General features: G+C 44.1%; 2 long non-coding RNA genes and 1 other non-coding gene across 3 annotated transcripts in view; 1 reads left to right on the top strand and 2 right to left on the bottom strand.

The window, feature by feature from the left end:
• Nucleotides 1-529: 529 nt before the first annotated feature.
• Nucleotides 530-20,654, top strand: part of LOC138426928 (uncharacterized) — a 39,704-nt gene continuing 19,579 nt past the window's right edge. The window contains exon 1 of the long non-coding RNA XR_011251839.1: nucleotides 530-720. This is a non-coding gene — a long non-coding RNA (uncharacterized lncRNA). The remainder of the gene's footprint in view (nucleotides 721-20,654) is intronic.
• TRNAE-UUC (transfer RNA glutamic acid (anticodon UUC)) lies at nucleotides 14,214-14,286 on the bottom strand. Its single transcript has one exon. It is a non-coding gene; the product is annotated as a tRNA-Glu (tRNA).
• Nucleotides 16,965-18,478, bottom strand: LOC138427130 (uncharacterized). The gene is made up of 2 exons (XR_011251921.1): nucleotides 18,283-18,478; nucleotides 16,965-17,420 (listed from the first exon to the last, which is right to left on the bottom strand). It is a non-coding gene; the product is annotated as an uncharacterized lncRNA (long non-coding RNA).

Genomic DNA, 20,654 nt, shown 5'->3' with positions numbered 1-20,654 from the left:
TAGAGGTAGTGAGCTGAGTTCCACTCTGTCCCTGACCCTAACTCAAACCCAACCAAGCACCACTCTCCCTGATTTAGCAGTCTGGTGGAGAACTGGGGAAGGCGGCTGATGGTCCCAGGGGTTGGTGTGTGGTTTCTATTTGCTCGCCTCATCTTAGCCCCCACCCCTGCATTTACTTAGCTTTCTGATGGGCCTCACATCCCCAGCTCCAGTCCAAAGTCTTATGCTCATTTCTTTTCTTGTAAAGATAAAACTCTGGCCTCTGAAGGGGAAAGGTCTCTGTGTCTGACTGTGGGATGGGGGAAGGGATGTAGCTGTTTAACTCCGTATATAATATTCAACCAACAGCAATTGCATGGATTACAGATTGGGTTCAAAGGCCCCTGACAAAACCTGATCAAGTGGTTTAACCGGGGAAGTATTGATTTTTCTTTAAAGTGTAACAAGAAATCCAGTGGGAATGGTCTATGGTAGACTCTGACACCCCGTTTCCCTCTGTCTTTCCTGCATTCTCACCCTGTGGCTTTCATGTTCTGGCGTCCTTCTGGGCCCTTAGATCACTGCTGGGCAGGAGGAATGGGGAAGGGCAAAGCGGGAAGCTCATGCCTGTTTACTTTGCCTCCTTAATTCGAGAAAGTGTCCTTGGAAGTCCCCAAGTGGACTTTACATTGGCCAAAACAGGGTTCCATGGCTACCTCTCGTGGCAAGAGAGTCTGGGAGGTAAGTGAGTTGCAAACGACTCTGCAGTCCCCTGGACTGTAGCCCGCCAGGCTCCTCTGTCCAGGCAAGAATACTGGAGTGGGGTGCCATTTCCTCCTCCAGAGGATCTTCCTGACCTAGGGATTGAACCCGGCATTGCAAGCAGATTCTTTACCTTTTTATTTTCAGCAGGACACCCTGTAGCCCTTCCCATGGGCTACCCTGGTGGCTCAGATGGTAAAGAATCTGCCTGCAATGCAGGAGACTCAGATCAGGAATCAGGATCAGACCCAGATCATGACTGAGTGACTTTCACTTTCAACAACATCATTTCAGTGAGATTTCGAAGGATTGATACACCATTTAAAATCAGAAGTTGGTTAAAGCTCCAAAGAGGTGATTCTAAATACAGTGGCTCTGGGCTTTCTAGGGGAAGACGTGGGAGGGTTGCCAGGGCAGAGTGAGGAGGGGGACCAGAGCAGGAGAGAGTGGGAGGGGCAGGCGGGGGCCAGGGACAGAGCAAGAGAGCGAGGGGGCCGGAGGGAAGGAGGAAGAGATGGAAAGGAGGCTCTCGAGGAGGAGCCGCCAGCGACGCAGCATAACCTTCATCTCTATTAACCTCAACCACCCTGCGGACAACCCAAGGCCCCTGCCCTTTGACCACAGTGGTCAGAGTGCATCTGCTCCATCATCTTGTCTAAGTCTTTAGGGGCTCCTAGGGCCACAGCCTAGCAACCTCCCAACCCCGTCCCTCTCAGCCATAGGGAGAACAGGTGTTCAGCAGCTGCCACCAGCGCCACAGTGGGGATCTGCAAGTTCCTTCCAGCCCTTCTAGGGTGTGCAAAAGTCTTGGGGCTTGCTACCCATCCCTCCCCAGGACAAGAACTGGAACCCAGACCCCTCTATTCTGAGATCTCCAAGTTCATTCAAGAGTTCTAGTAGCCCTGTCTCCAGGAGAAGAATTTGTTGAGAAACAAGTCTCAAGGTGTTTTTTAGGACGCCCATGTAAGCATTTCCCATGACTGTTCTTAGAAGATCTTAGAGAGGTCCAGCTTTCTCCTCCTTCCTACTGACCAGAGAATTTTTAATCAGGGTAGGAAATGTGTGAGTACAAATAGATTCTGCTTGTGGTCCAATTCCTAGAAATAGTCTTTATTTATATCTGGACTGTGGTTGAGGTTTGGAAATCTCATTGGTAGTGGAATCATGATATAAAGAGAAATATGGGAAGGGAAAAGAAAGTGCATAATTTTATTGCTTACTGTACAGCTTAAAAAAACCCAAATGATATAAAAGAATTTGAAGTGAAAAGTAACAGTCTTCTGTCTACACCCCCCTACCCCGCCCCACTCCCCCAGTCCCTGGCACTACTGCCTAGAGGCCACTCTTAAAATTTCTTTATTATTTTATTGCACTATAGTTGATTTAAAATATTGTGCTAGTTTCAGGCATATAGTAAACTGATTCATATATTTACACATACGTGTGTACTTAGTTGCTCAGTCGTGTCCAACTCCTTGCGACCCCATGGACTGCAGCCTGCTAGGCTCCTCTGTCCATGGAATTCTCCAGGCAAGAACACTGAAGTGGGTAGCCATTCACTTCTCCAGGGGATCTTCCTGACCCAGGGATCAAACTTGGGCCTCCTGCATTGCAGGCGGATTCTTTACTGGCTTAGCCACCAGCGAAGCCCATATCTATAAACTCTTTTCCAGATTCTTTTCCACTATAAATTATTACAAGATATTGAATATAGTTCCCTGTTGTTTATTTGACATCTGTTTTGTATCTGTTAATCCCATTTGTTGCTGTTCAGTCGCTTGGTTGTGTCCAACTCTTTGCAACCCCATGGACTGCAGCATGCCAAACTTCTCTGTCCTTCACTATCTCCTGGAGTTTGTTCAAACTCATGTCCATTGAGTCGCTGATGTCATTCAACCATCTCATCCTCTGTCACTCCCTTCTCCTCCTGCCCTCAATCTTTCCCAGCATCAGGGTCTTTTCCAATGAATTGGCTTTTCTCAATGGGTGACCAAAGTATTGGAGCTTCAGCTTCGGCACCAGTCCTTCCAATGAACATTCAGCATTGATTTCCTTTAGGATTGACTGGTTTGATTTCCTTGCTGTCCAAAGGACTCTCAAGGGTCTTATCCAGCAGCACATATTTGAAACGATCAGTTCTTCAGCGTTCAGCCTTCCTTAGGGTCCAACTCTCACATCCGTACCTGACTACTGGAAAAACCATAGCTTTGACTAATTGGACCTTTGTCAGCAAAGTAATGTCTCTGCTTTTTAATATGCTGTCTAGGTTTGTCATAACTTTTCTTACAAGTAGCAAACATCTTTTAATTTCATGGCTGCAGTCACCATCCACAGTGATTTTGGAACCCAAGAAAATAAAGTCTGTCACTGTTTCCACTGATTCCCCATCTATTTGCCATGAAGTGATGGGACGAGATGCCATGATCTTAGTTTTCGGAATGCTGAGTTTTAAGCCACCTTTTTCACTCTCCTCTTTCACCTTTAGTTCCTCTTCACTTTCTGCCATTAGGGTTGTTAACCCCTTACTCCTAATTTATCCTTCTCCTCCCTTCCACCTTTGGTAACCATAAATTTGAACCATGAATTGTTTTCCATGTCTGTGAGTCTGTTTCTATTTTGTAAATAAGTTCACTTGTATCAGGGCTTCCCTGGAGGTTCAGCTGGTAAAGAATCTGCCTGCAATGCAGGAGACCAGGGTTTGATACCTGAGTTGGGAAGATCCTCTGGAGAAGGGAGTGGCTACCCACTCCAATATTCTGGCCTGGAGAATTCCAGGGACTGTATAGTCCATGGGGTCACAAAGAGTTGGACACAACTGAGTGGCTTTCACTCACTTGTATCATGCTGTAGATATCACATATTAGTGATATCATCTGATATTTGTCTTTCTCTGACTTAACAAGATAATCTCTAGGTCCATCTACATTGTTGCAAATGGCACAGTTTCATGCTTTTTTGTGACTGAGTAATACTCCATTGTATATGTAAATGCACCACATCCCCTTGAATCACTCCTCTGCTGATGGACATTTCGGTTGCTTCCAAGCTTTGACTATTATAAACAGTGCTGCAGTGTTTTTATCCAGACATATGCCCAGGAGTGGGGTTGCAGGATCATATGGTAATTCTAGTTTCAGTCTTTGAAGGAACCTCCATACTCTTCTCCACAGTGGTTGTACCAATTTACAGTCCCTCCAGCAGTGGAGGAGGGCTCCCTTCCTCCACACTCTCTCTAGCATTTATTGTTTGTAGATTTTTTTTTGATGATAGCCATTCTGACTGAATGGCTCATTATAGTTTGACTTGCATTTCTCTAACAACCAGGGAGGTTGAACATCTTTTCATGTGCCTCTTTGCCGGGAGCCAGTGTGAGGAATCCCACCCGTGACAAGGTCATGAGGAAGGAAGCTGACATACGCAAGGCGTGCTCAGACTTCAGGGACCCCTCTGGAAATTCCTAAGCATGTACCCCAACAAAAATCTGCCGGCTTTTGTGCTCTGCTTTTCCACTCTTCTGACATTTTCTGGAAAAAGTCAATTCAGGGCTTTAGTCTTCTGCATTTGAAAGAGTGTTTCAATCCAAAAAACCCTCTGATGGCTTTCTAGCCTGCCTGCAGGACTCGTACAGCTGCGCGTGTGATTGTTTGAGGCCTCCTGACCGCAGGAGGCACAGGAAGCTTAAAACATCCTAGGAATGTAGGAGCTTCCGAGGAGTCAAAATCTTTTTAGGACTGATTAAAGGTTTCATTTGTTGAGTCAATATTTGCTGCCAAATTTTCACATCCTTTAGTTGTAGATATAGTTAGAAAAACAAGTAGTAGACCTTGTGTTAGCAACATTAGATCTTTGAGTTAAGTACCTTCTTTGTTATATCCCACTGCACCTTTGTTCTATAGAGATGTAACTTTAATGTTAATGCTTTAAGGAGATGTAGATTAAAGAAAAACACTTCAGGGGAAACAAGATTAACATTCGTTAAGGAAGAGAGCCAAAAAGTGTTAACAAGCCTCTTGGCCAGAAGATAATGTAAATCACCTGAGACCTTTTGTATACAAAATGATGTATAGAAAGAGCCTGAGCTGCGAACACTACATAATCTTGTGTTACCCATTGATCTCTGTGTTTTATCAAAAGTATAAAAGGCCTTCTGAACAATAAAGGATGGGGCCAGGGGCCAGGGGCCAGGGGCCAGTTTCTGGGGCCAGGGGCCAGGGGCCAGCTTCTCGGGGCCAGCTTCTTGGACCAGCTTCTCTAACTAGTCTCCCGGCCTGGTTTCTTGGGGCTCTGGCTCCCCCCGTGTCTCTCTCTCTCTTTCTTCTTCTCTCTCTTTCCCTCTCTCTGCTCTTTACTTTAACTTCAGGCTGAATCTCCACCTGGAGCGCGGAGGCTCGCCAGGTCTACTTACTTGCCCCGGCTGTTAAGACCCGCGAGAAAGGGAGCTTAAGGCGAGGCACCCTTAGATATTCAAGCGGGCGCCGGTGGCCCAACGTAGATGGTGCAAATTCCTTGTCTGGAATTTTATTGGCCTTCCGCGTAAACCAAGCTATTCAGCCCTCTTCCTCCACTTAATCTTCTTACTACACTATAGTTTCTTAATCTAATCTTTCATTAATAAATAAACAAGTCTTTCCACACCGACGCCGTCCACCCTTCGAATTCCCTGGATCCACCGGGGCTGGACCCCGGCACCTCTTGCCATCTGAATGTTTTTTGAGAAATGTCTATTTAGATCTTCTGCCCATCTACTGATTGGATTGTTTGCTCCTATAATATTAAGCTGCATGAACTGTAAATTTGGAGATTAATCCCTTGTCAGTTGCATCATTTGCAAATATTTTCTCCCATTCTTTGGGTTGTCTTTTTGGTTTGTTTACCAGTTGCTTTGCCGTGCAAAACCTTTTGAGTTAACTAGGTCCCATTTGTTTATTTTTGTTTTTATTTCCATTACTCTGGGAGAAGACTCAAAAAAGATACTGCTGCGATTTATGTCAGAGCATGTTCTTTGTTTTCCTCTAAGAGTTTTATAGTGTCCAGTCTTACATTTAGGTCTTTAATCCATTTTTAGTTTATTTTTGTGTATGTCTTAGATATTTTTGAATTGTGGTGCTGGAGAAGACTCTTGAGATTCCCTCGGACAGCAAGGAGATCAAACCAGCCAATCCTAAAGGAAATCAACCCTGAATATTCATTGGAAGGACTGATCCTGAAGTTCCAATACTTTGGCCACCTGATGCAAAGAGCATCCTCTTTGGAAGAGACCTTGATGCTAGAAAAGACTGGGGCAAAAGGAGAAGGGGGTAGCAGAGGATGAGATGGTTAGATAGCATCACTGATTCAGTGGACATAAATTTGAGCAAACTCCAGGAGATAGTGGAGAACAGAGGAGTCTGGCACGCTGCAGTCCACGGGGTCACGAAGACTCAGAAATGACTTAGCTACTGAACAACGGCATGGTGTTAAAGTTTGTGCTAATTTCATTTTTTATATGCAGTTGTCCAGTTTCCCCAGCACCATTTATTGGAGAGACTGTCTTCCCTCTATTGTATAGTCTTGCCTCCTTTGTCATAAATTAAGTGCTTTGACTACAGATTGACTCTGAAAGTTGAAGGTCAATAATTCATGTTTGCATTAATGACTGTTCTTCCATCTTCAAGTCTTGGGATCTCTCTGTCTTAAATGATTCAGCACCTCCTTCCCTTCTAATACTGTAACTCACTTAAATAGTTTTTGGAAAGAACTGATCTGTAAATCATAAATAAGTAAAATCCTGTTTGTTCTATTAATGTATTATTAACTCCCTGCTTTGCATTTTCCAATATCAATATCTTTCCATCTATCATCATCTTCTCATCCTAGACTGTAGGTCTCCTGGGGCAGAGGTTGTGTCTGGCACTCCCTGGTCTCTTTGGCAAGAGCTTTTTGCCAGGCAAGTTATTAATAATTTCTTTGCTGTGACTGATGGATGAGGATGAGAAGCCTGGTGATAGCAGGGTTTGAATCTCAGCCTTTTTCTAAAGGGATAAACGAGACAGTCTTTTCTTTTGGAAATTTAAACTAGGCTAAAGGGACTTCTTTCAGAAAGGCGTCATTTCTTACTGCCCTTCCCAGGCGTGGATGAAATTAAGCCGGTGTCTTCCAGGCCCCGCCTCAGTCATCCGCTTCAGACCAGAGGCACGGGACGCAGTTACAGTGCGCGGACCACAAGGCGGCAGTATTCCCTTAAGAGTCGGCTGGTGGAAGACTTGTGATTATAATGCTGGCCACTGGAGGGCGCCTCCTCCATCTGCAGCCACTCTGCTAGCGGATAAAATCATGTCCTGCGTAGAGTTCCCTAGCTTCCTCTTCTCACTCAGTACTGCATCTTGGACCCTACCCTGTATCAGCGTATGGATAGCAGTAGGTGGTTGTTTACATTGTTTATAGCTCTTGGCGACTGTAAACATAATTTCCATGATCCTTATGGTCCATACATTGTTTGGAATAGAGCTGCTTATAACCCCACTCTTTGTCTACCTGTAGGAAGGAGGTCTTCATCCTCCCGCACGGAGAAAGTGAAAGTGAAGTCGCTCAGTCGTGTCCGACTCTTTGCGACCGCATGGACTGTAGCCTACCACACTCCTCCGTCCATGGGATTTTCCAGGCAAGAGTACTGGAGCGGGTTGCTATTTCCTTCTCCACATCTTAGGGATCGAACCCGGGTCTCTCTCATTGTAGGCAGACGCTTTACCGTCTGAGCCACCAGGGAAGTCCTCGCAAGAGCTGGCTGTGAAATTGGGCAATGGATTGTTGAGTTTGTGAGCCACAACCCTCCTTGGCTCCTTTAGGATCCAGTCTGGCTGCAGGCTCTTTTCTCACCTCTACTCGTTCCTTCGCTTGGAGGTTATTCTGGGCTGTGTGTGTGTGTGTGTGTGTGTGTGTGTGTGTGTGTGTGTGTGTGTGTGTGTTAGCTGCTCAGTCTTGTCCAACTCTCTGCGAGAGTCGGAATATAAACCACCAGGCTCTCGTATCCATGGAATTCTCCAGACAAGAATATCGAAGTGGGTTGCCATTTCCTTCTCCAGGGGACCTTCTCCATACAGGGATGGAACCTGGGTCTCCCACATTGCAGGCAGTTTCTTTACCGTCTGAACCACCAGGGAAGCCCTGTTCTGGGGTATAATTGTCTGCAGTTCTTACAACGCTCTGGAATGTAGGTGTTGATCATTCTCCTTGTTTGTTCATTGCTGCTCTGCTTCTGCCATCTTTTTTGTTTATTTTTTCTTTCTTTTCTCTTTCTTCGATTGTTTTCTTTTTTCTTTCTGCTCCCACCTTGTGTTTAAGCTCACTGGGGCAGGCCAGGGGATGGAGCCAGAAGACAGAAGCTACTCAGTTATGCTTGGGAAAGTTCATTTTGCCCTAGAATTCAGCTTTCTGGAGCTGATCTTTTGACAGCTATTGATATTTTACGCCTGTGGATATTTTTCATTTGATTCAGAGCTCGGAATGAATCACAAAGGGATGTAATTATTCAACACTCTCACAAACAACAGTATGGAGTCCAGAGACAGGAGATCCAGGCTCAAAAACCAGTCCTTTCATTCCCTAGCTTTGTGATCTTTGGCAAGTTACTCTCTCTGAACCTCAGTTTACTCATCTAGAACATGGGAAGCATACTAATTGGAGCTGTTTAAATAGTGGGTATAGTGAGCTTGATACATTTCTTGACACATTGGATGCTCTGTAAATGTTCATTAGTTTGACCTATGCTCAAAAACAGTTTAAATGTCATAGACATTATCTGATTCTTGCAGGTTAGTGAAAATCATTTAGTAAATCCATTTGGGCTGGGGGCTTTTTGTGAGTTAGGTCAGGGGTCAGGAAACTATGGCCCATGGGTCAAATCTGGCCTTCCACCTGTTTTTGCATGGCTTGAAAGCTAAGAATGGATTTTATGCTTTTATATTATTGAAAAAGATCAAAGGAAGAATATTAGTATATATTTTTATCTTAGAAACATTATTTTTATTGAAAAAATGTAGCACGTTGACATATGTTTGTGTGTGCATGCTCAGCTGCTTCAGTCACGTTGGACTCTGCGCCCCTGTGTACCACAGCCCCCCAGCCTCCTCTGTCCATGAAATTTCCTCAGAGGGAATACTGGAGTGGGTCGCCATGCCCTCCTCCAGGGGATCTTCCTGACCTTATGTAAAGTTAAGGTGTACAACAGGCTGATTTGATCCATTTATAGGCTGTAGTATGATGGCCAGGATAGTAAGAATTAGCACCTCTGTCACACCACACAATTATCATTTTTTTAGTATTTATTTTTATTTATTGATATAGCTGTGGCTGTGTGGGGTCTTTGTCTTGCATGGGCTTTTCTCTAGTTGCAGCCAGCAGGGCCACGGTCTAGCTGCAGGGCTCAAGCTTCTCGTTGCGGTGGTCCTTCTCGTGGAGCGCGGGCTCCAGAAAGCACGGGCTCGGCAGGTTCGGCTCCTGGGCTCTGGAGCGCAGGTGCAGTAGTTGTGGTGCCCGGGCTTAACTGCCCGGCAGGCACGTGGGATCTTCCTGAATCAAGGATGAATCTGTGTCTCCTGTACTGGCAGGCAGGTTCTTTCCCACTGAGCCACCAGGGAAGCCCTTATCATTTCTTCTTAGTGGCTGGAATGGGTGCGTTCTCGTCTCCAGCCTCTTAGCAATATTATCACAGAACACTGTGGTCTATCTTCCCTACACGGTGCCTCAGTTCACCAGGACTTATTTACTATTAGCCGCAGGTTTGTATCTGTAAACAACGTCGTGTTATACCGTTCAGCACCATCCCCTGCTAGCCACCATTTACTTTCTGATTCTACAAGTTTGGCTTTTTTAGATTTAACATATGAGGATATCATACAGCATTTGTCTTTCTCTGTCTGACTTACCTCACTTAGCGTAGTGTCCCCAAGGTCGTCATCTATATTGTCACAATGACAGGATGTCCTTTCTCATGGGAGGGTAATATTCTGTGTTTTATATATATAGGACTTCCCTGATAGCTCAGATGGTAAAGAATCCGCCTGCAATGCAGGAGACACCGGTTCAAGTCCTGGGTCAGAAAGATCCCCTGGAGAAAGAATAGGCTACCCACTCCAGTATTCTGGCCTGGAGAATCCCATGGACTGTACAGTCTGTGGGGTTGCAAAGAGTCGGACACGACTGAGCGACTTTCACTTCACTTCATACACACACACACACACACACACACACACACACACACACACCCCTCATCTTCTTTATCCAGTCGTCCACTGATGGGCACTTAGGTTGTTCGCATATCTTGGCTACTGTGAATAATGCCGCAATGAACCGGGTTACAACTTAATCCTTGTGAGACTGGGTGGTGAGCAACACTCTTTGTCTGTCTTTGTTAACACTGCTCTGTGTGAGTGAGACACTTTTTTAGAATCACAACTGATCCCCTGAAATGAACGTCTATTTGAGAGTTCTGGCCAGAGGTTTGCCCACTTGCTCATGCAATCAAATCAGGTGGGAGCTTTTAAAAAATTCCCCATGCTCCCCTCTCTGGAGATTTTGGCTCAGTAAATTTGAGATAAATTCCAGATAAATTCCATTCATTAATATTTAAACCCCACCAGTGACTCTATGGGGGCAGCAGGGCTGAGAACCAACACGAAAATCCTTAACTAATGAGAGACACATTTATGAGCTGTGTTATCAGTGAGCACATTAGCAGGGTTTGGATAAATCCCAATTGGAGGCAACCGTGGTACTCCCTTACTCCCGCAGGATGGTTGAGGAGATCCTTTAACTAGCTCTGCTTTTGTCCCCAAGGAGCCAGGGGCACCGTGATGAGGATCACGGAGCCTGGGGTTCAGATAGTTTGCACTCTCAGATCTTAGGGTCTCAGATCTTAGGATAATTACTCTGTTATAATTTAATGCAATTTTCTCATTTGTAAAAGGCGGCTAATAAAACTGCCACATCATAGGTTTTATATGATGAATAAATGTATGGGTGTATACTCGTGTGTGTGTGTAACATTTACCAGGGTCTGACACAAACTAAACTCTCAATAAACACTGACCACTATTTTCCTGTCCTCTCTGTCAAATGAGTCATAGGTTGTCAACAGTTCCTGGTTTAGAGCACCAGTGAAAACCATATAATCACCAATTTTTAGAACTAGAAAGGAAACCTAGATTCACTTCCTGTGTCTAAAATAGACGGAGAAGGAAACCCACCTCATGGTCTCTGAGTCTGTAGATCCAGGGTCCCGGGTAGGTAGTCAGGGCTCTCTCTCTCTTTTTTTTCCGAGAACTGTTTCCCTTTATTATGGAAACACAGCAAAGAACAAATTGTTTGGACTTTTTAAAGCTATTAAAGAAAACACAAAGTATATGGATATAAATGGAGTTACAGATCCCATTCTTCATTTCCAAAATAGAAGGAGGCTATCATCATGTCTCATACGTTGTTTTGATAAAAAAAGTATAAGTTGCAAATTTTTAATGTTTTATTTTGGAGATATATATGCAATCTCATTTGAGATATCTTCTGTGAGAGAACACTGAATTTTTTTCATTAACATATGCTAATCAAGCAAAATTTTTTATTCCTTTTTTGTGTTTTGTTCAAAAAGCATATTCTTGTTTCCTGCCCTCTTTTTTAAAATTTTATTTATTTATTTTAATCGAAGGCTAATTACTTTACAATATTGTAGTGGTTTTTGTCATACACTGACATGAATCAGCCATGGGTGTACCTGTGTTCCCCATCCTGAACCCCCCTCCCACCTCCCTGCCCATCCCATCCCTCAGGGTCATCCCAGTGCACCAGCCCTGAGCACCCTGTCTCATACATCAAACCTGCACTGGCGATCTGTTTCACATATGGTAATATACGTGTTTCAGTGCTATTCTCTCAAATCATCCCACCCTCGCCCTCTCCCGCAGAGTCCAAAAGTCTGTTCTATACATCTGTGTCTCTTGCTGTCTTGCATACAGGGTTATTGTTACTATCTTTCTAAATTCCATATATATGCGTTAGTATACTGTATTGGTGTTTTTCTTTCTGACTTACTTCACTCTGTATAATAGGCTCCAGTTTCATCCACCTCATTAGAACTGATTCAAACGCATTATTTTTAATGGCTGAGTAATACTCCACTGTGTTTATGTACCACAGCTTTCTTATCCATTCATCTGCCAGTGGACATCTAGGCAGCTCTCTTATAGCCCGTGGAGCTGTGAGGAAATCTCTGTATCCAAGAACAGGGCTGGTGTAGGCACAGGTGTATTCCGTCACGAGGGTGGGTAGCTCTCAGAGAAGATTGTTGACACATACATTTTATTACTCCGCAAGCTCTTGCCACTTGCTAAGGACTTTTTATTTTTAAAGTGCATAGTTTATGTTTTTTTCATGTCTGTCTTCCTCTCTGCTTAGCTGACTTGAGAGCCCATGGACTGCCTCACGCCAGGCTCCTCTGTCCTCCACTGTCTCCTGGAGTTTGCTCAGATTCATGTCCACTGAGTCGGTGATGCTATCTAACAACCATCTCATCCTGTGCCACCCTCTTCTCTTTTTGCTTTCAATTTTTCCCAGCATCAGGGTCTTTTCCAATGAGTCGGCTCTTTGCATTAGGTAGCCAAAGTATCGGAGCTTCAGCATCAGTACTTCCAGTGAATATTCGGGGTTGTTTTCCTTTATCAGTTTTCCCATCCTTTTGGAATTGACTACCAATACTGCTCGCTGTACGACAGGCCAATCAATTGAGAGAGGAGTTGTTGGGACAAAGCATAGTGACTTTACTTAGCAAACCAGCAGGTTGAGAAGATGGTGAGCTCCTGTCTCAAAGAACCGTCTTCCCTGAGTTAGAATACAGGCTTCCTTTACGCTAAGGCGGAGAGCGGGGTGGAAAAGGCAAGCATTCCCCGGCTCCAGTCAGACTCCGAAGGGGATGGGTTAATTTCTTCCTTCCTGTAGCCGTTCACGGGTGGGCTTTCTCAGAAGGTTTCTCGGGAGCTAAACAAAGGTATTTTAGCTTTTATTTTTCTTTACTGGAGGATAATTGCTTCACCGTGTTGCGTTAGTTTTTGCTGTACAACCAGGTGAATCAGCTGTATGTATACATACATCCCCTCCCTCTTTAGCCTCCCTCCCACCCACCCCCATCCCATCTCTCTGAAAGTGAAAAGGGAAAGTGGAGTCGCTCAGTTGTGTCCAGCTCTTTGTGACTCCATGGACGGTAGCCTACCAGGACCCTCCGTCCATGGGATCTTCCAGGCAAGAGTACTGGAGCGGGGTGCCATCCCAGCCCTCTAGGTCATCACAGAGCACGGAGGTGAGCTCTCTATGCTACATAGCCGCTTCCCACTAACTCTCTATTTTACACTTGACGGTGTATATACGTCAGTCCTCCTCTAACAATGAAAGGTATTTTAGCTTAATTCTCATGACATGGGAGGCTGTGTTCCCAGAGATGGACCGTTATGTATAATTTAAGCTTGTAGGCAATATCCCTTTATGACAACCTGGAGCAAAAGCAACAGAATACAAAGGTTAAAGTAAAAGAAGCAGGTCCAATGTGGAGTCAGATTTAATCTTTCCTATAGCAAATGGCAACCCACTGCAGTATTCTTGTCTGGAAAATTCCATGGACAGAGGAGCCTGGTGGGCTACAGTCCAAGGGGTTGCACAGAGTCAGATGTGACTGAGTGCAGCACACGCGTGCACACACACACACACACAAGTTATAAATGTAGATTCATCATCGGAACAGTTGAACCATCTGATGAGATCTGTTGATAGTGGGAGAGGCTGTGCCTGTGTGGGGGCAGGGACTATATTGAAACTTGCTACTCAGTTTTGCTGTGGACCTAAAATTGCTCCAATAAATAACGTCTACTTTAAAAAAAAAAAAGAGGGACAATGTGTTGTTAAAATACTCTCTTCAAACAAGGGGGGTGGAAAAAATCCATGGGAAAAGAAAAATCAAGGAATCTGTTGCCCCTTACAGACAGCTGATCAAAACTACCAGGGAATTAAAGACTTCCTATTGAAAACACTATTAGAACTCATGAGAATTCATCAGATTAGCTGAATACAAGATCAAGATCAGCATACAAACATCAAGCACAATTGATAAACCAACTGCTATGGGCATATAACTCAGTGGAAATAATGATAAATGGACAAAGGTAACGATAGCAACAGCAAAAATGTGCTGAAATACATTTAATCGGAAATGAGCAGACCTTTAAAGATAATGTCATGAAACTCTACTTCTGGATTAAAAAGGGGTCTGCCTTGAGGTTTTGTGCAGTAGTCTAAACAGATATTTTTATATATGTGTGTGTATTATACATATTTATATATGGCTATTTTAAGCAGCTGGTCTTTTAAAAGCCCTGCATTTGTATTCCCCTCCCATTGCAATGACTGTTTTGTTTTGTTTCGTTTTTTTTGGTTGCACACAGCATGTGGGATCTTAGTTCCCTGACCTGGAATTGAACCTGGGCCCACAGCAGTGAAAGAACGGAGTCCTGACCCCTGGACCACCAGGGAATTCCCAGTAATTACTGTTTTTGACATCATATTTTGCATCTAACTGTTTGTGTATCCCCTACCTACTTACTGCGGATACAGATGAGTTGACTACTTTTGTCTTTTACCCTCTCTCCTAGCTTTGTATGTGGATGGTTTCCCACTTCTAATGTATGTTTGTCTTTACTGGTGAGCTTTTCCATTTCATAATTTTGTTTCTAGTTGTGGCCCAAAAAGGACCTAATAAATACCCACCTTGTTTTCAAGGAAATGAGAAAACATCTAATGATGTCAACTGCTTTCCAATTGCTCTGCAAATTCAATGCAGCCCCCATTAGAATCTTCATGGGATAGCTGTGGGTTGGTTTTGAGATCTAAAGTGCTGTTTGAATGTCTCAAAATTCAGCATGGACTCACTTGCTAAGTTGAGAGGAGGGCCTGATTTTGGTCCCAGACTCCCTGGGTTCAAGTCCAGCTCTGGCACTTTCTACTTGTGGGGACGCCAGCAAAGGTGCTCACCCTCCCAGCCTCAGTTTCCGCATCTGTAAAATAAGTCAATAAAATATTGCCTGCCTCATGGGATTTATTTTAAGATAAATAAATTAATAGGGGTGAAATGTCCAGCACAGTATCTGGTGGTAAATGTCAGCTATGACACTTCCATAACAAAGGGGGAAAAGAATCTAACTACTAAGTCAAACAAAATAAATCACCGCATTTCCAAAGCCCAGTGTCAAGGCGAGTTTACCTGACTCTGCCAATGAAAAATGTTTATTTATCCTAAATGCTAGCAAAGTGTGCTTCAGAATTTGTCTCTGGTTCCATTAGGATTTCTCTCAGTAAAGAAAAGGCCATTACTTTTCAATCACTTTTATTTACTTTTTTATGGCCAGTTCCAAGTACCTGTCACTGTGGTTTTAATATCCTTAATACTGACTATGGGAAGGAAGGTTATAGGAAGTGGTAGGTGGAGAAAGATTATTTATCCCAAGACACACAGGGACTCTGGGACTCAAGTCCTCAACAGAATGTTCTGGGCACTCACATCCTTTTGGCTGAGGTTGAAATCCCAGGGATTCTGTCAACTACAAATTGGCACTTGCCATCTGCCTCTACAAGGATTGAGTGGTATGCTGCGCAGCTTATGATTTTCAACACCCCCTAAAAAGAGTTTAGGGTGGAGAGCAGAAACGAGGCATTCTGTGCTTGGGGTTGGGGGGAGGGGGGGACCTGGCAGTCTTCGGATAGTTAGATGCTTTCAGGATTTTGTGAGCCCAATTCTTATATCTTTGCATATCTAGAAAGGCACCAAAATCCTTCATGGTGACGACTGCTCCTTATGACTAGTAGAAACCTTCTGAAAAAGTATGTGCTTGATTGCATGTATTCCTCCTTCACCAAAATTACATGTATGCTGACCTTCCCCCACCTGCCTTTTTGGAGCAATGTCTCAGAGCTCTCTGAGGTGCTGTCTCCTGGGTTATAGTGCTCATTTTGTCCCAAATAAAACTTAACTCACAACTCTCACATTGTGCTTTTTTTTAATTCCACATCTTGAAACTGATGAATATACCTCCCATCTCCCCTTTCACAATCCCTCTTGTTCCAACTTACCAAAGACAGTAGGTCTCTGCATCATCCACCAGAATCTTAACACGGAGCCTTGACCCTGCCTTTAGAAATTCCTAGACCTCAAAGAAACAGTTTAAAGTCCTATTTGGTGATACAGAACAAAAATTTTTTTTAAATGCCAATATATATTTTTATTGGATGATTTGAATAATTGTGTTGGAATTTGGCTGAATAAATGCTATAGAGAGAGGAGAGAGAGAAACTTCAAAACTATTCACTGGACCTTTTGCTAGTAAAAGTGCTGATAACATAAGTCAGGATTCTAGAAGTCCAGATCTCTAGATCTCCAACTCAAATATCACTCACCAAAATAACAATAATAACATTTAATATTCCTGACGCTATACTACAGTAGGGAAACAAAAATGAAATACATTACAACATAACAAAGTGCTGCTGTTGTAATTTAGTGGCTAAGTAGTGTTGGACTCTTTGCAACCCTTTGGGCTGTAGCCTGCCAGGCTCCTCCATCCATGTGATTTCCCAGGCAAAAATACTGGAGTGGGTTGCTATTTCCTTCTCCAAGGAAAAATTGTCTCTATCAAGTGATTTCTACTTCTTTGCCTTAATAAAATCCAAAGAGGACTTAATTTAGCTGTGACTGATAAAATTATTAAAAATCATTTTGAGTGATAAATTACCACACCATTTTTAGACTGTAGCTCAGAATGACTTAAAGATGTAAACAGCATTGCTATCACAAAAATCATTTATTCTACAACTGCAAATCATGCGACAAGTGTTTTCAGAGTTTACATCCATGAAGATGAAATACATGAATGAAAGTGCCTCACTTTGGCAATAATTCCCTGGTGGCTCAGACGGTAAAGAGAGTCTGCCTGCAATGTGAGAGACCCAGGTTCAATCCCTGGGATGGGAAGATCCCCTTGGGGAAGGAAATGGCAACCTACTCCAGTATTCTTGCCTGGAAAATTCCATGGACCGAGGAAACTGTCAGGGCTACAGTCCATGGGGTCGCAAAGAGTCGCACGTGACTGAGTGACTCCGTTTTGCTTTCTTTTTCCACAATATCTATGCATATATAAAATCAAAAAGAGTCCTCATTCAGCTCATGAAGAGATATATTTATCAATAACATTTCACTTCATGCATTTAAAAAGTATCAACAATTGAAATAAATATCTGGTCTTTGTCCAAAGCTGCAAACATCTTGGCTGGTCCCCAAATCGCCGATGCACCTTGTCTTACAAACTCCTCGAAGCCATTTGATTCCTGCTTCCCTTGCGCTTCTGCACTGTGGAAACTATGAGATGTATATCCTGAGGTTCCCCAGGGAAACAGGTGAGTGAGGTAGTCACTCCTTCCTACTCCTGCAGACCACCTGTCGACCGCTCTCCTACGCCTAAAGCAGCTCAGAGTTGGGGCCACGGCTGTGAGCTGCAGAGGTGTGTGACGTGGGAAAGGCCGTGGAGCACCAGAGATTGTTGCCGTCTCCTTGTTCATCAACTCCTGCCATGTAGTGATGGTCCTGTGATGTCTGAATCTCTCGTCTGCGTCATACCCTAGGCAGAAGGAGATGGAGAATATTAGAAGTGCTTGATTTGCTCCTGAATTCCCTGTAACACCTACTCATTGTGCGCCCCGAGCTACTGTGCTGTTCACATAGCTGGGTATCCAGCCAGGTGTCAGTTGAGACACTGCCTAGACTTTGGGGACCATTTGTCCACCTGTAAATTGACATCATACACCATGAAGCATCAGTGGGGTACCCCCATGACCCAGGGATATCAGGTACACTCTTCGGATGCCGTAAGACCTCCTTTCCTGAGAAGGCAGAAGCTGCGTTTATCACAGTACATTTTGTATTTGGAATTAGCTTCAAACATGCAGAAACATTGTAATGATATGTATAGTAGAATACCGGCATACCATTACCCAGACACATTTTTTTAAAAATTGAAATATAGTTGATGTGCACCATTTTTTAAGTTGCAAGTATATGATATAGTGGATTCGCAATTTTTAAAGGTTTTTATCCCATTTATAGTTATTATAATACTTTGGCTATATTCACTGTGTTGTACAATATATCCCTTGTAGCTTATTTTATACCTCGTAATTTGTGCCTTTTAATCCCCTACCCCTACTTTGCCCCTCCTGCTCTCCCCCTCCTCACTGGTAAACACTAGCCTGTTTTCTATACCTGTGAATATTTCTTTTTTGTTATATTCACTAATTTGTTTCTTTGTATTTTTTAGATTCCACATATAAGTGATATCACACAGTATTTGAATTTCTCTGTCTGACCTTTCACTTAGCATAATGCCCTCCAAGTCCATACATGGGGTTGCAGATGGCAAAAGTTCCTTCTTTTCTATGGCTGAGTATAATTCCATTATATAGATATATACCAGATGCACTTACTGTTGATGTACGACTTCATTTACTTTATTCTTTTGGAGACTTCTCACAAAGACACAGTCCTAAGCTTTCAATACATGGGCTGAAAATTCCAACAGACATGCCCAGCTTCAAATATGAAATTATACCCATATATTCCATCTACCCCAGAGCTGTAGCAGGGCTGTACATACATAAAACCAGGGACAAAGTAAGGGCTAAAGAAACTACAATAAGCAGATCTTGTGTGGCTGTGAACCCTCCCAGGTCAAGAACATGTAGGCTGCATTTAGAAAGATCTGAGGAGTGGGGCATATTGAAACTATCAAGGGCTCTTGATTTCCAGGCAGAGTTCCAGAAGTTTCCTCTACCAAGTAGAGGACACTTGAATGTCAAGGACTCTCCCTCCATTCTAAGCTGTTTTCTGCAGAAGTCAGGATTACCAGACCAACGTGAGGCACTGCTCAAATACGTCTGTTCTTCCTGGGGATCGGATGTCACCTGAAGCAATTCCAGAGGGCAAGCTGCCTTGCAGGAGTGGAGCCAGGTGCTAAAGACTCTTCCTGCCCCTTCCACAGTTGATAAGGTGAGCTGCCAGGTCCTCGAGGTACATGCTCGTCATTGTAGGTCAGCCCTACAGGTGCAGGAGGCCTCTGGGGACAGCAAATCCCAACCCCATCACAGGTCCCTTCCAAATAGGGGAGTCTGAGTCCTCTGCAAACACAGGTGCCATTTATGATGATGAAACTAGCATTTTTTTTCAATCTTTCCCTTTGAGGAAATAAAAAGAATAATGCTGTGGCATTCATGACATGTTGAAAGTATATATATTTTTTTTAATGAGTTCTGAAAGAACAGTGTGGAGAAGGAAGCCAAACAACCTCAGGACCAGGGAACTGTTGAGCCCACAGTCACCGTAGGAGCCCCAAGGCTGTTGGCTTTGATCGCTGGCAGGACTTTCTGCTCCCAGCAGTCTTTTGTAGTGGAGGGGATATTGAAAGTTTTTTGTTTCTTGTTTCTTGGCCCTCATTCATCTCCATTATCATCTAACACTTACATACGTGTAGCCTTCGCGTCCTTCCCCAAATGCTTCTCATTGTAGATTTGCTACTTTTTGCTGCTGCTGCTGCCTAGTTGCTTCAGTCGTGTCCGACTCTGTGTGACCCCATAGATGGCAGCCCACCAGGCTCCTCTGTCCCTGGGATTCTCCAGGCAAGAATGCTGGAGTGGGTTGCCATTTCCTTCTCCAATGCACGAAAGAGAAAAGTAAAAGTGGAGTCGAGCAGTCATGTTCGACTCTTCGTGACCCCAAGGACTGTAGCCTACCAGGCTCCTCCGTCCATGGGATTTTCCAGGCAAGAGTACTGGAGTGGGGTGCCATTGCCTTCTCCAGGGCTACTCTTTGGGTGTAAGACAAAAGACATAAGATCTTACAGGGGCTTCCCTGGTGGCTCAATGGATAAGAATCCACCAGTGAATGCAGGGGACACAAGTTCAGGGCCTGGTCCAGGAAGATCCCGCACGCTGTGGAGCAACTGAGCTCGTGTGCCACAGCCACTGAGCCCAAGTGCTGCGACTACCGAAACCCGAGTGCCCTAGAGCCTGCGCTCTGCAAAAGAGGAGCCACTGCAATGAGAAGGCCACGCACCACGATGAAGAGTAGCCCCGCTCACCAAACCAGAGCAAGCCTGTGTGCAGCAGCGAAGACCAGTGCAAAGGAAACTAAGTGAACAAAGAATTAAAAATTTAAAACAGATCTTACAGGAATTTTGAGCATATGTGTTGGTTAGTTGATACACTTCCTATGCGAATTAAGCCTTTTTGTCATGTCATGGGCAAAAACTTACAAGCTGTTAATTTTGTTATAGGTCAGATGGTCGCCTTCACTGTATCAAAGATGAGGCCAAGACTGTAGATTGCAATCACTGTGTGCCTGGTAGGGTCTCTTTTTATTTAGTTGCTGAGTTAGTTCCTTTTTCCTACCCATCTCTCATCTGCCGGAACTGAAGACTCGTGTGCGACACATCCCAGGCTCTCTTGCCAGCCGCCTTCTCGTTAGGCTCTCCAGGGAAGGGCACTGATGAAGATCGGAAGGGTGTAGGGGACAGCAGTTGTGTGTTCTGAGCTTCTGATGTCGCCTCTTGCAGCGGTTGTGGCAGCAGTGGGTACAGTAGACCAGCAGCCCAGCTGTGGCAGTGTTTACAGCGGTGGCTTCATGTCTTGGTCCTTGGTCCTTTGGTTCTTGCTCAGGTAGCTCAGTTTCGACAACAGCAACTTCACCGTCACCTGCACCCATGGGATGGGCAAGACCTTTTAGTTTTCAACTCCAGTTTGAGAGGCAGTATTATCTTCTGTAATTATCAATCCTTATGGATCCTTTATGCTCCCGTATCCGT

Source organism: Ovis canadensis, chromosome 21 (genome assembly GCF_042477335.2).
Source record: "Ovis canadensis isolate MfBH-ARS-UI-01 breed Bighorn chromosome 21, ARS-UI_OviCan_v2, whole genome shotgun sequence".
Taxonomy (NCBI): Eukaryota; Metazoa; Chordata; class Mammalia; order Artiodactyla; family Bovidae; genus Ovis; species Ovis canadensis.
The sequence above is the reverse complement of the archived record's forward strand: the minus strand, read 5'-3'. Positions and strand labels throughout refer to the sequence as shown.